A 16,947-nucleotide genomic window follows, 5' to 3' on the forward strand; every position below is an offset into this window, starting at 1 on the left:
CGGTTTAACATGATTATAATTATTATGTTCTTGACTTATTTTTTTTGCTGTTGATTGCTTTGCTGAGTTCTGTACCTCCACTTCTGTCTTAACTCCAACTTCTCAGTTCTTCCATGGTCCAAATTGTTGAATTTCTTGGATTTCTGTCAAGTATGTCTCTCATTTATTCTGATGACCTATCTTCCTGTCAAAACTATGCTAAATCTCATAATCCAAGGGCTGAAAAGCAGCACAACAAATAAAGAAACATAATAATTTGTGAGGTGAAAACAATTTAATTACTGCTCCAAATTGGTGAAAAATGATTTTAAATAATTTACATTTTAAAAATTCTCATATTATGGAGACATTTTGAATTAATATATAGCTTTAGTAATTTTCCAGTAACCAGGGTGTTTATGAACTGCCTGGTCACATGAAGAACTGTAAAGCAGAGTCATTCAATAATTGAAGAAACTTACTACAAAGCATGACATACATGAATCACCTTCTTACAATGAGACTTCGAATACAGCCTGTAGTTAAAGGCACACTGAAACTTTTTTTTTTTTTTTTTTTTTTTGCGGTACGCGGGCCTCTCACTGTTGTGGCCTCTCCCCGTTGCGGAGCACAGGCTCCGGACGCGCAGGCTCAGCGGCCATGGCTCACAGGCCCAGCCGCTCCGCGGCATGTGGGATCTTCCCGGACCGGGGCACGAACCCGCGTCCCCTGCATCGGCAGGTGGACTCTCAACCACTGTGCCACCAGGGAAGCCCGAAACTTATTTTTAAAATCATAAATTGCAATTACATTAATATATGGCTTCTTAAACCATTTAGCAGTGACCTGATCAGGATAAATAGGTCATTTTCTGGGAACTAAAATTGTTCATTGAACACATTCTAAACTTCATTGGATTAAATGAAATAACACCAACATTTCACCCCTTAATATATTTGTAATTAAAGTTATATGTTCAAAACATATCACATAATTTAATAAATATTTTTATTTTGAACCCACCCATGGGCCAAGCACTTCTCTAGGTACTACCTGTGATAGAATGAAGGATAAAATATTGCCTTGTCCTCCAGGAAAGGGACTTAAGAGTCTTGCGGGAGATAAACACACATAAATGACTACAATATAACGGGTCATGATAAATAGTGCAATAGACTCCAGTATAAGAAATGATGGTTTTTTTCCCTAAAACACAGAGCAAGCAAGGAAGGAAAATTTATTTCAGTCTGTCATGAGACCCAAATTGCAGCCAGGAACAAAAGAAACTGCAGAGTTGTATTCTAGAAATGCAACTCAGGGAATATCTAAAGAGCATGTAATAGTTAACATTTTGCTGAATGTAAGTAACAAAGTTAGTTGGGCTAGTCTCAGTTTAAAGAGGAATTTGTTGTAACATACTGAGGCATCTCACAGAGCTCAACAACAGGAATTCCACTAGATCTCAGAAAGTTGGAGTCAGGGATTCATCTGTCAACAGATTTCTCATTCCCTCCGTGGTCTCTGCCTTTGTGAGAATGCTCATTAATTTCCTTCTCTTTTCAAAACGTAGGTTTTTCTTTCATGTTTCACCTGGTCTAACCTGTATATTGACAGTTTCTTGTTTTTATATGCAAGGGTTTCAGCTACCATGAGAGATACTGGACTTATTTTCTAGTTCTATTTTCCAACATTTCTAGGAAGAGATTGATTTACACAGTTTGGCTATCGCAGGTCCTGTGAACTGGAGCGGGGTTGTAGGTATTGTTCCAATACAGAAGAAGCTGCAGTCAAGTAGGCAAAAAGAAGAGGGGCACTTTCTAGAGCTGGAATGCTTAGAAAGTAGGCATTCCTGTAAGTGTCCACTAGAAGATGTGTAAGTCTGGTTAATACTTCTGGAAATGGCTTAGCTATGAGGTTTCTAATCAGGTGATTAACCAGGAGTCAGTTATTATGATATAGATTTATAGTCTATGAATATTAATAACCAAGAATATTCGCTAGGTTGTGGGACAAAGGCTAATTTCCAGTGATAAGACCTGGCAAAAATAAATGAATACAGCAGGACCAAAACCACTGTATAATTTTCAGAGCTGCATTCAACTACTGGAGGAGGAAATAGGGAACCTGGCAAAGGATGACTCCTGTGTTTTTGGCTTGAACAACTGAAGAGAAAGTGGTACTAATTTCAGAACAAAGAACACTGGCAGGTTAATAAACTTAGGTGGAGAAAATAATTTGTTCCATTGAAGTCATGTTCAATTGTAAATGACAAATAGAGATAAAATAGGCAGTTAAGAAGAGTTTTAAAGTCTGGAGGGCAAGTGGACTGTTTGGACTTGGAGGAGAGCTGGAATAATCCTCCCATTTACCAGGAGGGAAGACAAAGACCATAACTGCAGACTGAGGCTGGGTTTGAGGTTTAGAGATAACAGTTTAAGAGAGTTCCTCCCCAAATACTTTTATTTTCTCAAGCAATCTGAGATGAAGACTTTAGCTAAAAGGGAAGAGGTATAGTAGCTGGATATACAGGAAAGAGCTAAAGGAATATAATCTTGTTGGTATAATTATCCTGGTGCTATTAAGAAATTGTTCTTCTCAGCAATGTGAGGAAGAGAAGCTTAGAAAATGTTTACATTTCAGTAATACTATAAATAAAGCAAACATCAGAGTAGTCTAAACTCTTTTTCAAGCTTAATGCAAGCTCTATTTCCAGGACTGTGCTAATGCCAATTTGGTTAGGATGGAAACTATGTTTCCCAGACTTTCTTCAGCTCTATGATTCAAAGTTAGAAATGATCATAAAGAGACTTTGCATGAGATTTGGAAGGCAAAACTGAAGCAGTGTCCATTTTTCTACAAAGGTCATTGTGTTCAGATATCGTGAAAGGCACAGAGGTGGGCCCCAGCCATTCTCTGTTCTGCATTCAGGTTGTCTTCCCAGCTTCTGGTCCTGTTGACTAATAATGGCCTTGTCACGCCAACCCTTGGCTGTGAAGAGGTATTAGCTGCACAGAGTCCCTCTTCATGAGCTTCCTCCTTCTTAGGAAGATGGACGTATTTTTTTTTCCATTATCTCTTCAAAGGTCCATATTGTCACCTGTCAGTCCTTCAAGTAGAATCTTTAGTGGCTCTGACTCAAACTTTCCGATTGCCCCTTCCACTTTTGTATAAGCACTTCCACTTCCCAGCACTTCCTCTTTCGTATAAGGTTTAATTCTTTTACTAAACCCCTTAATACTGAAGTACTCATCATGATTCTGGTTTTCTCACTAAACCAAATATATTATTTCTGATTACAGTGTTTCTCTTTAATATTCAAGGTTAAATTTCTGTGTTATACAGTAGTGAAGACCTTAAATATTGATATGGGCCTCAAATTGTATGCAAAGAAGCTACCTTTAGGAGTTGAGATCGATGCTTCACCCAGGAGAACAAAGTGCTTGGTTTGCATGCAGCAGCGCTTTGGTTGGGGCTGATATCTGATTTTCAGGAAAAGATACATTAAAACAATTTTCATCTAAGACTTACTTCAAATCAGGCATGTGCAGAATTTATGGATTTATGGTCATCAGTATGGAGAAAACATTTATTTACCTGGATTTCAGATTGCAATATCATTTTAAATGGTCTAAGGCGGGGCAAACACTAGTTTATGGGTTTAATGTCCTTTAAAATGATAAGTCAGATACAAGTTGGTAACCCTTGGATGGCTGCTTCATATTTTCTTCCTAAACTCATTTTAAACTGTTTCAGGTTTCAAAAATGAACAGACACAGTGATGGCCACAGTTAACCATTTTAATTATTGTGTCTTGTCTTTGGGATTCTGGTCATATTCTTAGCCCTAGAATTACCACTTGACTTATTTCTGTATTTTCCATTGTATAGATTTAAACAATGGTTGTAAGGTATCTGGGAACTCCACTGAGATCAAACAGAGTGAGACAGTTGATGTTATCAATGAACAGATAAAGATAATTTAAGCAAGTGCTTTTTATTTTTTGTTTCTTTTGGAATCAGTTAGCAATGTCCATTTTTAAAAAGAAGTTTGCATCCAGCAGGCCAAAAATAAACAAGGAAAATGGTAAAAATAAATACATAAATAAAGGAAGGAGGGAAGATATGCTGAATAAAATGGATTCTTAGAGGCAAATCTAGTATTACATGAAAGTAAAACAGGATCAACTATCTACCTAAGTAGGGTAGTTCTAGGGAATAAGTTTTCTTTAATTGTTATTGGGGTGGGAAAGGATCTTGGCCCTAAAAAGTGAACTAGAGAATTTTCAGAAAGTTAATGAGAATGTCCTGCCTAGGTGAAGCTAAGGTATACAAAATAGTTGCTCCTAAAAATCTGTAGACATGAATTTAATAATCTGCATAATTGGGTAATCATAACTTGATAAATAAGGGAGTAATTTCAGATGGTTAGTTAAATTTGGACATATTTGAAAGGTATGTATGAAAAACATTTTTAAATCATTTAAGTAACATCAGGTTTTAAATTGACAGAGTTATTTTGAAGTTGAAAACAATAATGGTTTTCACTATATGGTAAATGCTTATGAAATAGGAGGAAGTTACTGAAAGACCCTGCAAGACTGATAGGTCAATTAAAAAGAACCATCATGGCCACAATAAATGGAATCAAGTTATGGAAGAATTTGAAGGGCAGCAGTGGGGCCTGGAACCCATGCCATCCTGGTTCAGATTTAGGCAATTTGGATGGCATTGTCAGTCTCAGCTTGTCCCAGGCATCAGAATGGGACTTGGAAATTTTTAAGGAAAGCATTCCAAAGTTTGGGTCCACTGAGGCATGAAACCTGGGCAGGAGACCATTTGCCAGGGTCTGAGGGAAGTTCTGCTCATGACAACTTCCACTGACATCCATTTACTTGTGCAAATTCCTTTAATAAAATCTCTTACAAGTTTTTTGTAACAGTTTTGTTAGTTGCAATTTTATATTTGTGCTGTCATTCCCCGCCGCCCCCCACACCCCTTTGGCCATGCTGCTGAGCAGCTTGTGGGATCCTGGTTAATCCTAGTTCCCTGACCAGGGATCGAACCTGGGACCTTGGTAGTGAAAGCGTGGCATCCTAACCACTGGACTGCCAGGGAATGCCCTGCTACTGTCATTATTAAATTAAGAACTTTCTGTGCTAATACACTATAAGTTTCATGATGGCACAGGTGATAACGTGTTTTGTCTTATTTCTTTATCATCTAGTTCAGACTAAGTCATCTTGCAATACAAATCCAAATATCGTTAACTTACAAAAACCGAAAATGTATTTCTCATTTATGTTAATGTCTTTTACAGGTCAACCTTGGCTGTGTTCCAACTCTTCTTCATTTCTGAATCCAAGCTAAAGAAACAGCCTCTGCCTGTAATTATTCAGACTCACACACATGAGAAAACAGAGATAGCAGAATCTCGTGGTGGCTCTTAAAGCTCTTGCCCAGAAGTGGCACATGCCATCCACAGTTACATTTCATTGGTAAAAGCAAATCGCATGACCAGCATGAGTTCAAGGGAAGTGTCAATATAATCCTCCGACAACAACAGGGTTGGTTCAAAGGAGAAGCAAATCTTCTCTGATAACATCTAACAGAATCTGTCCTCTTGTTCAAACATTTAGTTTCCTCCTGTAAGCACACAAAGAAATTCTCTTCCTTTCCCTAGGTAGACCACTCAAAAGTCCCATTCAGTCATGGCACAGATTCAAAGTTCAGGATCTTGTGATGGTCCCCATATTTGATTTGAATGTGGTTCTTCTTGATCCAGATTTATTTATTTATATTGTTTACCTATATTTACATCTCAGCATGTTTGGTTTGTAGTAGTTGCACAATAAATGTCAACTAAGTGACTAAATAATTCACAAAACAAGGCAAAGAAGAGTATAAAGTGTTATATAATATAAGCATTATAGAAACTCAAATGATGAGATCAATTAAGATTGTTATTTCTGGGAAGCCTGGAAAAGTAGGGTATGAGATGGTAAGAAGGTGGCATTTCCAGAAAATGGAGAAGATGAGGAAAGCCATCAAAGAACATTAATCTGTATGAGGCAAGCTTGATGAGGAATCTGAAGGAAAATGGTGTCTTTTTATAAAAACAACTATGGTTTCTAACAGCTGATATAAGTTTTTAAATTATATATATGAAAATCTATTTTTAAATATGTCTAATAAGTAGATTGAAATATTCTTTATCTAATGCATATGATTTTTTTGTATAACTGAAACTAAGGTTGCTCATGTTTCCCTCAGAATCTTTGTTCTCTTATCAAACACACAGAAGAATATTCTCATTAAAAATGACACTGGCAACAGCAAACTCACAAACAAAATATTCTGGCTTTACCATCCTCACGGTGATTTACGATCATGTACTTAAAGTGTCTACCCAAAGCATTAAAATGATTGAGCGCCCCGAGGTCACAAAATAATGCCACTGAGAAGTTAAATGAATGATAGAAGAATTCTAAGAGGGCAATAATGAAATTTTATTTTATGACTGCACTGACCTTCTCTAAATTTCTGCTCAATTCTTCCTTATCATTTCTGATATGTTAGTTTACATACCTAAATTAAACACCTGTCTGTAAGCTAAATCCATTCACACAGGAGGAAAAAAAAAACTGTCGAATTCACCATATGCAAATTTGTTCATAAGTTTTTAAACTTTAAATCTTGATGTCTCTCCTGTTAACAGTAATTAATCAGACATGATGAAGCAACTTCAATAAGTACTTAACTGACATGTCTTTGGTGTATTTCCTCTATCTCATTCAACATTCAACAAATACATATTAAGAACTGGCTATGAGTAATTCCTTGTGCTGGGTGCTGAGTTTTTTATTGAGGAATATTATAATGGAATAAAATTCATAATGCAGCACTTTGCCTCTGTGATGTAGTAGATATGAGACCTTAGGCAAGTTGTTTAACCCTTTCTGTGTCTCAGTTTCCTTATTTGAAATACTAGGATGTTAACAAATCTCTCTCTCAGAGTTGTTATTAGGAAAAATGAATAAATGGATGTATGCCTGGAATAGCATCCAAATGTTAGTTACCTTTTATTAATATTATTAGAAAGTTACAATAACAGTGTGATTAACAAATATAATATTGAGAGATATCAATCTCTATAGACTGTAAAGGAGGGCTTAACTCTCTTTTAGAATGAGGTTTCCTGGGAAAAGTAATTCTTTTTTTTTTTTTTTGTGGTACGTGGGCCTCTCACTGTTGTGGCCTCTCCCGTTGTGGAGCACCGGCTCCGGACGCACAGCCCCAGCGGCCATGGCTCACGGGCCCAGCCGCTCTGCGGCATGTGGGATCTTCCCGGACCGGGGCACGAACTCGTGTCCCCTGCATCGGCAGGCGGATTCTCAACCACTGCGCCACCAGGGAAACCCCAAAAGTAATTCTTGAGCTGACTATTGACATCAGATTAAGAATTAACCTGATTGGTAGAGCAGAAGAAAGGCAGTCCAGGAAGAGGACAGTGTATGCTACAAAATAAATGTACAAGAGCATAACACATTTTGAAAACTGCAAGTCATTGTGCATAGCTGGAACCAAAGTTTCAAGAGGAAAGCTTATGTAAATGGTGCTAGAAAATATTTCTCAGGGCCAGATCAGAAAATAACTATTTCAGGTTAAGCTTTTTACCACAGTTTTTGTTATTTTATTTATAAATATAAAATAGCATATCACTTTTGGAAAAAAGTTGTGTATGGTATGTGGAAAGTGGGTATCAAGATTAAAAGTATTAAGATAATAATTGAGGATGTTATAATAAGACTCATATGATAATGATGAGGCCTTATACTAACATTGAAAAATACATTGGAAAGAAAGGAGGTTTCAGAAATAGGATTAGTGGCAGGGATAATTAGGGCAAAACACTGGCTTATCAAGGAATGGCAGAAGAGCAGACTTTTTTTTACCATCTCCAGAACAACCAAGGAACTAGAAAGGAGTGACATCATGCCAAAAATGGACAGCAGAGAGTGTCAAGGAGGGAGTTATTAGCTGTGTGATATTCTACTGAGTGTCAAAGAAAAAGGATAGAGCAAATTGAAACTGCTCTGTAGAATCTTGAAAGTGTGACAATATTAATAACCTTTGTTAGAGCATTCCAGTGTGACGATCATAACCAAAATCATATTTCATTACTCTTAACTATGAATGGGAGATAACATTAAAACACATAAACAAACATCAAAAATGCAGCTACTGAGAGCAAGAAAGAGAGTGCTTTCCAGAGAGAAATTGGAGCAAGTAAATATTTCAATAAAAGGGGGATACATATATATATATATATATATATATATATATATTTTTTTTTTCCCATATTATTCCTGGGTCACTAATAGAGTGGGACCCCAGAGGCCATAAAGAGAAATAGGATACTTCAGAATACTGAAGAAGGGAACACACTTCTACTGAGGAAAGTAAAAATAGAGCAAAGATGGGAAAAAATGTACATACATATATAGGTGAGTGTGAAGCAAGGCAGGTGATTAGATCTCTATTTCTCTATTTTTTTCTCTTTAAATATTAAGAAAAAAGTAATTAGCAGAAAGTAATGGAGGCAGATCAGTGTCACAGAGAAGGGTTCAGAACTTTAAGATGGTAGAAATGTTTGGCAATAGCTTAATATTAGTTAATCTAAGTCAACAGTCATCAGAAATAAACGTGTATTCAGTTGGCATTTAAAATTTCAGAGATTCCTCAAAACCACAAAATAGAACTGGTTTCAAAGAGTTGGTTTATTAATTGTTAAAGTTCCTTTTCAGGCAGTATTTCATTAGGTAGGATAATGTGTAGAGGAGGAAAAGGAATGTGAGTTATACTGATCAGCAATTAGAGTTTTTACATCACGTATGTCAAGGATAAGAAGAGATAAGAAGGGATAAGAAGTTGAGGATCTTGGGCTTCCCTGGTGGCACAGTGGTTAAGAATCCACCTGCCAATGCAGGGGACACAGGTTCGAGCCCTGGTCTGGGAAGATCCCACATGCTACGGAGCAACTAATCCCATGTGCCACAACTACTGAGCCTGAGCTCTAGACCCTACGAGCCCCAACTACTGAAGCCTGTGTGCCACAACTATTGAAGCCCGTGCACCTAGAGCCTATGCTCTGCAACAAGAGAAGCCACCGCAATGAGAAGCCTGCACACTGCAACAAAGAGTAGCCCCTGCTCTCAGCAACTAGAGAAAACCTGGGTGCAAGCAAAGACACAATGCAGCCAAAAAAAATTAAATAAAATGAATAAATAAATTTATGAAAAAAAAAAAAGAAGTTGAGGATCTTTTCAAGAATGTCATGAGGTCTTTGGCCTCGGAATGGGAGTGATGGCAAGACGCAACTGATAGCCTAGCATAAAAATAATTTGGTTACAAAATTAGAGATCTCAATGAGGACAGAGATCAATTTGTCATCATAAATAAAATGGGTTAAGAGTTCAGAAGATGGAATATTTGAGTTTACATTTTCAGAAGTGGATCAGCCTGAGGAATGACCAGATCCATCAAAATATCCATGGGAATAGGTTGTTGCAATGAAACGAAGGTGAAAGCCATTGATACAACATGGTGAATTAACTCTATTTGCAGTCTTCTCATTTTAACCAAGTTTTATTTCAATTAATTTCAGTTCACATGACCTTCTCTTGCAAAATCCTCCCAGAACCATAACAAAAGTAAGTAAAAGAATAGTCTAACTTTAAAATCGGAATCAATTTAGAATAATGAGCATATGAAATCTGACTCAACATATTAACCAAATTTAGCAAGTCATTAACTTCTCTTATCCTCAGTTTTCTCTAATTGTAAAATTGTAGTAATAAATGTTTCATCAGATTAAGTTTTATAAGAGTAAAGTTATACAAAATGTCAAAACACTATGTATCCTATATGAATGTTCACAAATATTAGGTATGATTTTATTTATCATCATCATCAGTATTATTCAAATTCAAATTATTTGTACAAAATAAACACAGATGTTCAAAATACAGACTGGGACTAATCAGCTATGATTGATCTCTTCTCCACCCAAGAAATATGAATTTGCTAAAAGTTGTTAACAGCTTATTGTGGGACAAAACTTGAATTGCTTCCTTTTGAAATCAAACTGCATTCTAATGAATGCTTGCTTTTTCCTTATAAAAAACTAAAACAAATACATATAAACTTTTATTCCTTCTAGAGAATAATGATTGACTATTGATCTTGTTCTTGATAACTAGAGTAAAAAGCAGTTAATTACCACAATTTAGAACAGTTTGGGACTGTGTTTAGCTTCATGTAATGGCAATGTGACCACCAGTGACTCTTCACATTAGGACACATGAAAAGGCAGGCAGCCCAAAGTTGGAGCAGAGGCTCCAGGGTACCAGGGCTGTTCCATTTCTACTTCACCATCTTTAGCAAATGGCATTTACTTTCACAGTCACCTTATGGTTGCAAGATAGTGCTCTACTTAGGGTTTCATTTTTGCAATCCATGCCAGAATAATTATAGTAATAAATAAACAACAAAAAAGAAATAAGTGATACTTGTATCAAGAAAGCAAAATTTCCCAGAAATCCCAGCAGAAAATTAATTGGCAATAACTCTGTCTCAAGACAGGACTAAATTGCAAAGGAGGCTGGGCAATGTAGTTTTTCAACTGGGCACTTTGTTACATTAGACAAAATGGGGACTTTGGTAATAAGAATGTAGAAGAGACTAGACATTAAGTAGGCAACCAACAGTCAGCCACATTCAGTGCATGCAATTTGAATTTATGACAATACCAAAAAAAAGTTACATGAAATATTCTACATAATTATTGAATTACAAATTCATAATAGGAACATACATATTGATAACTACCATAAATATAAATGGATTAAATGCTCCAACCAAAAGACACAGACTGGTTAATGGATACAATACAAGACCCATATATATGCTGTCTACAAGAGACCCACTTCAGACATAGGGACACATACAGACTGAAAGTGAGGAGATGGAAAAAGAAATTCCATGCAAATGAAAATCAAAAGAAAGCTGGAGTAGTAATTCTCATATCAGAAAAATCAACTTTAAAATAAAGACTATTACAAGAGACAAAGACGGACACTACATAATGATCAAGGGATCAATCCAAAAAGAAGATATAACAATTGTAAATATTTATGCACCCAACATAGGAGCACCTCAATACATAAGGCAAATGCTAACAGCCATAAAAGGGGAAATCAACAGTAACACCATCAAAGTAGGGGACTTTAACACCCCACTTTCACCAATGGACAGATCATCCAAAATGAAAATAAATAGGGAAACAAGCTTTAAATGCTACATTAAACAAGATGGACTTAATTGATATTTATAGGACATTCAATCCAGAAACAACAGACTACACCTTCTTCTCAACTGCTCATGGAACATTCTCCAGGATAGATCAAATCTTGGATCACAAATCAAGCCTTGGTAAATTTAAGAAAATTGAGATCGTATCAAGTATCTTTTCTGACCACAACCCTATGAGACTAGATATCAAATACAGGAAAATATCTGTAAAAAAACCAAAAACATGGAGGCTAAACAATACACTACTAAATAACCAAGAGATCACTGAAGAAATCAAAGAGGAATCAAAAAACACCTACAAACAAATGACAATGAAAAAACGACGACCCAAAACCTATGGGATGCAGCAAAATAAGCTCTAAGAGGGAAGTTTATAGCAATAGCATCCTACCTCAAGAAACAAGAAACACCTCAAATAAACAACCTAACCTTACACCTAAAGCAATTAGAGAAAGAAGAACAAAAAAACCCCAAAGTTAGCAGAAGGAAAGAAATCATAAAGATCAGGTCAGAAATAAATGAAAAAGAAATGAAGGAAACATTAGCACAGATCAATAAAACCAAAAGCTGGTTCTTTGAAAAGATAAACAAAATTCATAAACCATTAGCCAGACTCATCAAGAAGAAAAGGGAGGAGACTCAAATCAATAGATTTAGAAATGAAAAAGGAGAAGTAACAACTGACACTGCAGAAATAGAAAGGATCATGAGAGATTACTACAAGCAACTATATGCCAATAAAATGGACAACCATGAAGAAATGGACAAATTCTTGGAAAGGTACAATTTTCCAAGACTGAACCAGGAAGAATTAGAAAATATAAACAGACGTATCACAAGAAATGAAATTGAAACCACATTTAAAATCTTACAACAAACAAAAGTCCACGTCCAGATGGCTTCACAGGCGAATTCTATCAAACATTGAGAGAAGAGCTAACACCTATCCTTCTCAAAATCTTCCCAAAAATTGCAGAGGGAGAAACACTCCCAAATTCATTCTACGAGGCCACCTTCACCCTCTAACACCTATCCTTCTCAAAATCTTCCCAAAAATTGCAGAGGGAGAAACACTCCCAAATTCATTCTACAAAGCCACTATCACCCTGATACCAAAAACAGAAAACAATATCGCAAAAAAAGAAAATTATAGACCAATATCACTGATGAACATAGATGTAAAAATCCTCAACAAAATACTAGCAAACAAATCCAACAGCACATTGAAAGGATCATACACCATGATCAAGTGGGATTTATCCCAGGGATGCAAGGATTCTTCAGTACACACAAATCAATCAATGTGATACACCACATTAACAGATTAAGGAATAAAAACCATATGTTCATCTCAATAGATGCAGAAGAAGCTTTTGACAAAATTCAACACTGATTTATGATGAAAACTCTCCAGAAAATGGGCATACTCAATGGTGAAAAACTGTAAGCATTTCCACTAGGACCAGGAAGAAGAAAAGGATGTCCACTCTCACCACTCTTATACCACATAGTTTTGGAAGTCCCAGCCACAGCAATCTGAGAAGAAAAAGAAATAAAAGGAATACAAGTTGGAAAAGAAGAAGTAAAACTGTCACTGTTTGCAGACGACATGATACTATACATAGAAAATCCTAAAGATGCCACCAGAAAACTACTAGAACTAATCAATGAATTTGGTAAGGTTGCAGGATACAAAATTAATACACAGAAATCTCTGGTATTCCTATACACTAGCAATGAAAAATCAGAAAGAGAAATTAAGGAAACACTCACATTTACCATTGCAACAAAAAGAATAAAATACCAGGAATAAACCTGCCTAAGGAGGTGAAATACTTGTACTCAGAAAACTACAAAACACTGATGAAAGAAATCAAAGATGACATAAACAGATGGAGAAATATACCATGTTCTTGGATTGGAATAATCAATATTGTGAAAAATGACTATACTACCCAAAGCAATCTACAGATTCAATGCAATCCCTATCAAACTACCAATGGCATTCTTCACAGAATTAGAACAAAAAAATCCTACAATTCATATGGAAACACAAAAGACCCCGAATAACCAAAGCAAACTTGAGAAAGAAAAACAGAGCTGGAGGAATCAGGCTACCTGACTTCAAACTATACCACAAACCTACAGTAGTCAAGACAGTATGGCACTGGCACAAAAACAGAAATACGGAACAATGGTACAGGATACAATGCCAGAGATAAACTCATGCACATATGGGCACCTAATTTGTGATAAAGGAGGCAAGAACATACAATGGAGAAAAGACAGCCTCTTCAATAGTGCTGCTGGGAAAACTGGACAGCTACTTGTAAAAGAATGAAATCAGAACACTACCTAACACTATACAATAAACTCCAAATGGATTAAAGAGTTAAATGTAAGACCAAGAAACTATAAAACTTAATTAAACTTTAAAGCTTTTGCACAGCAAAGGAAACCATAAACAAGACAAAAAGACAACCCTCAGAATGGGAGATAATATTTCCAATGAAACAACAGACAAATGATTAATCTCAAAAATATACAAGCACCTCATGCAGCTCAGTATCAAAAAAGCAAACAATCCAATCCAAAAATGGGCAGAAGACCTAAATAGACATTTCTTCCAAGAAGGTATACACATTGCCAACAAACACATTAAAGGATGCTCAACATCACTAATCATTAGAGAAATGCAAATCAAAACCACAATGAGGTATCACCTCACACGTCAGAATGGCCATCATCAAAAAATCTATAAACAATAAATGCTGGAGAGGGTGTGAAGAAAAGGGAACTCTCTTGCACTGTTGGTGGGAATGTAAATTGATACAGTCACTATGGAGAACAGTATGGTGGTTCCTTAAAAAACTAAAAATAGAACTGCCATATGACCCAGCAATCCCACTTTGGGGTATATACCCTGAGAAAACCATAATTCACAAAGAGACATGCACCACAATGTTCATTGCAGCACTATTTACAATAGCCAGGACATGGAAGCAACCTAGATATCCATCAAGTGAAGAATGGATAAAGAAGATGTGGCACATATATACAATGGAATATTACTCAGCTAATAAAATAAAACAAAATTGAGTTATTTGTAGTGAGGTGGATGGACATAGAGTCTGTCATACAGAGTGAAGTAAGTCAGAAAGAGAAAAATAAATACCATATGCTTCATATATATGGAATCTTAAAAAATAATAATAATGGTACTGATGAACCTAGTTGCAGGGCAGGAATAAAAAGGTAGACATAGAGAATGGACCTGATGACATGGGGTGGGAGGGCAAAGCTGGGGCAAAGTGAGAGTAGCATTGACATATATACACTACTGAATATAAAATAGTTGACTGGTGGGAAGCAGCACCATAGCACAGGGAGATAGTCTTGGCGCTTTTTGATGACCTAGAGGGGTGAGATAGGGAGGAAGGGAGGGAGGCTCAAGAGGGAGGGGATATGGGGACATGGGTATGCATATGGCTGATTCGCTTTGTTGTGCAACAGAAACTAACATGGTATTGTAAAGCAATTATACTCCAATATAGATCTATTAAAAAAATAATAAAATAAAAAAACAAAAACCACATGCTATATTCTTCTCAAAAACTACTTACATATATATGTATGTATGTATATATATATATATATATATATACACTTTATGTCTATTTGGTTATAATTCTGTTCTACTTAAAACTGAAAAGCAGGAAATACAACTTTAGCAATTACAGTAATAATTTAAATGGATATGCTAACAATTTATATTAGTTATTCATTAAGATAAAGTGAGAGATGTTATACATTTACATTCATCTTTAAATGGGAAATTCTGTTTGGGGATAGAGATAAATAGAAGTTTATGCAAAAATTGTGTAATTAGTTATCTTACCTCTTAATTTAAAAAAAAATCTGGATGTATATTTCTTTAGTAAGTGTCTAGAAAGGTAATTTAACTCTCTAGGTAAGAAAAATTCTCCACAGGAAGTAATAATTTAGGAAGAAAAATCATCCGAATGTAAATCTAAAATCCTAGGGATGTAAAACTTACCTCATTCCTTTCAAAAGGCAAACACATACCTGAATATATTTGGTATTAAATTTGCACTCAAAGTATAACTGGTTGAAACAAACTGTAACATAAAGCTAGTCTGACACTGAACTTGTTCAAAGTAGTCTCTCTGTAAGCGAAAAAACAACTATTTTCATGAATTACAATACATTGGTATACAGAAAACTGTGAAACAGAACAGAGAGACAAGGAAGTGATATTAGAAAAGAATTAGGCCCTGCTACTGGATTCTGAATCTGAAAACAAGTAGTTAAAATTTCACCTTTCAATAAAGTTTCAAAGAAAGTTATCTCCCAGGCTATTCTATCATAGAAGTGTGTTGATGATCATGGAATAGAATAAACTCTACTGTGTTGATTTCTAAAAAGCATGTATCTGAAAACTTTAAATTCAAGCAATTTACAGAATTTTACTCCAATGGTTTCCAAAGTTAGTTGCTTGTAGCCAATAGGCGTACAAGAATATCTATTGGCAGCAAAAAGAAACTATTCAACTTCTATTTATATGCAACTTTACCAAAAATAAGATAATTGTTTTTCCCAACACTTAACATACAGATTTAATCTCCCTTGCTAAATGCCAGCTCCAATAAGTGACGTATCCTGAGGGATTAGGGGACGTTTTGCAATATAGAGGGACTGAAGACAGTGCCACTAGAATCTGTTCATTCTCAGTGTACTGTACTATAGAAAGAGCATTGATGAATCAAAGGTTTGGAAATGTTGACATATTTATACGATTTTGTTACAGAAATTATTGCCTGTACAAACTCTCACATTACCTGCATGGGAAATTTAGAAACTTTTTTTTCTTGTTTCAAAGTTTTGAAATGAAAGTTTCAGTTGGTTTAAACCCATATCATAATTTTTAAATAATATCTTCCAATTAGTTTTAAGGAGAACGGCTACCCACAGGGAACTATATTCAATATCCTGTAGTAAATAATAATGGAAAAGAATATATATATATATACACAAATGTATATATATGTATAGATATAATTGAATTGCTTTGTTGTACACCAGAAACTAACACAACATTGTAAATCAACTATAGTTCAATAAAAACAAAACCAAACCAAAGAGAACAACTATCAAGGAGGGTGACAATTTTCTTTCCAGAGTTAATAAATTCATGCAACTTGTCTATTTTTCTGATTTCAATTTATTGATATTTTTTTCCTCATAAGTGACAACAACTTTCAGGTATGATGGTCAATCCAGAAACAGAGGAGTATATAAGACAAGAGTTATTTAGTACTCCCTTCTTATTTCCTTCCTCTACCACCGCAGACTAAGGCAAAATATTTTCCAAGACTAATTTGTAGCTTAGGGTTGACTTGTAACCCAGTTCTAACCATTAAAATACAAGCAGTGGCTGTGCTGGAAAAGAATATTAGAACATGCCTTGTCAGTCTTTTGACTTTTGTGCCCCCTTACTGTAAAATTTCACCTCTAACCTGGATAACAAATATAATGGGAAAGATGCAGCAACCATTGTGTGAACATGAAGATGAAAGTC

This window comes from Physeter macrocephalus, chromosome 13, assembly GCF_002837175.3.
Source record: "Physeter macrocephalus isolate SW-GA chromosome 13, ASM283717v5, whole genome shotgun sequence".
NCBI classification, from domain to species: domain Eukaryota; kingdom Metazoa; phylum Chordata; class Mammalia; order Artiodactyla; family Physeteridae; genus Physeter; species Physeter macrocephalus.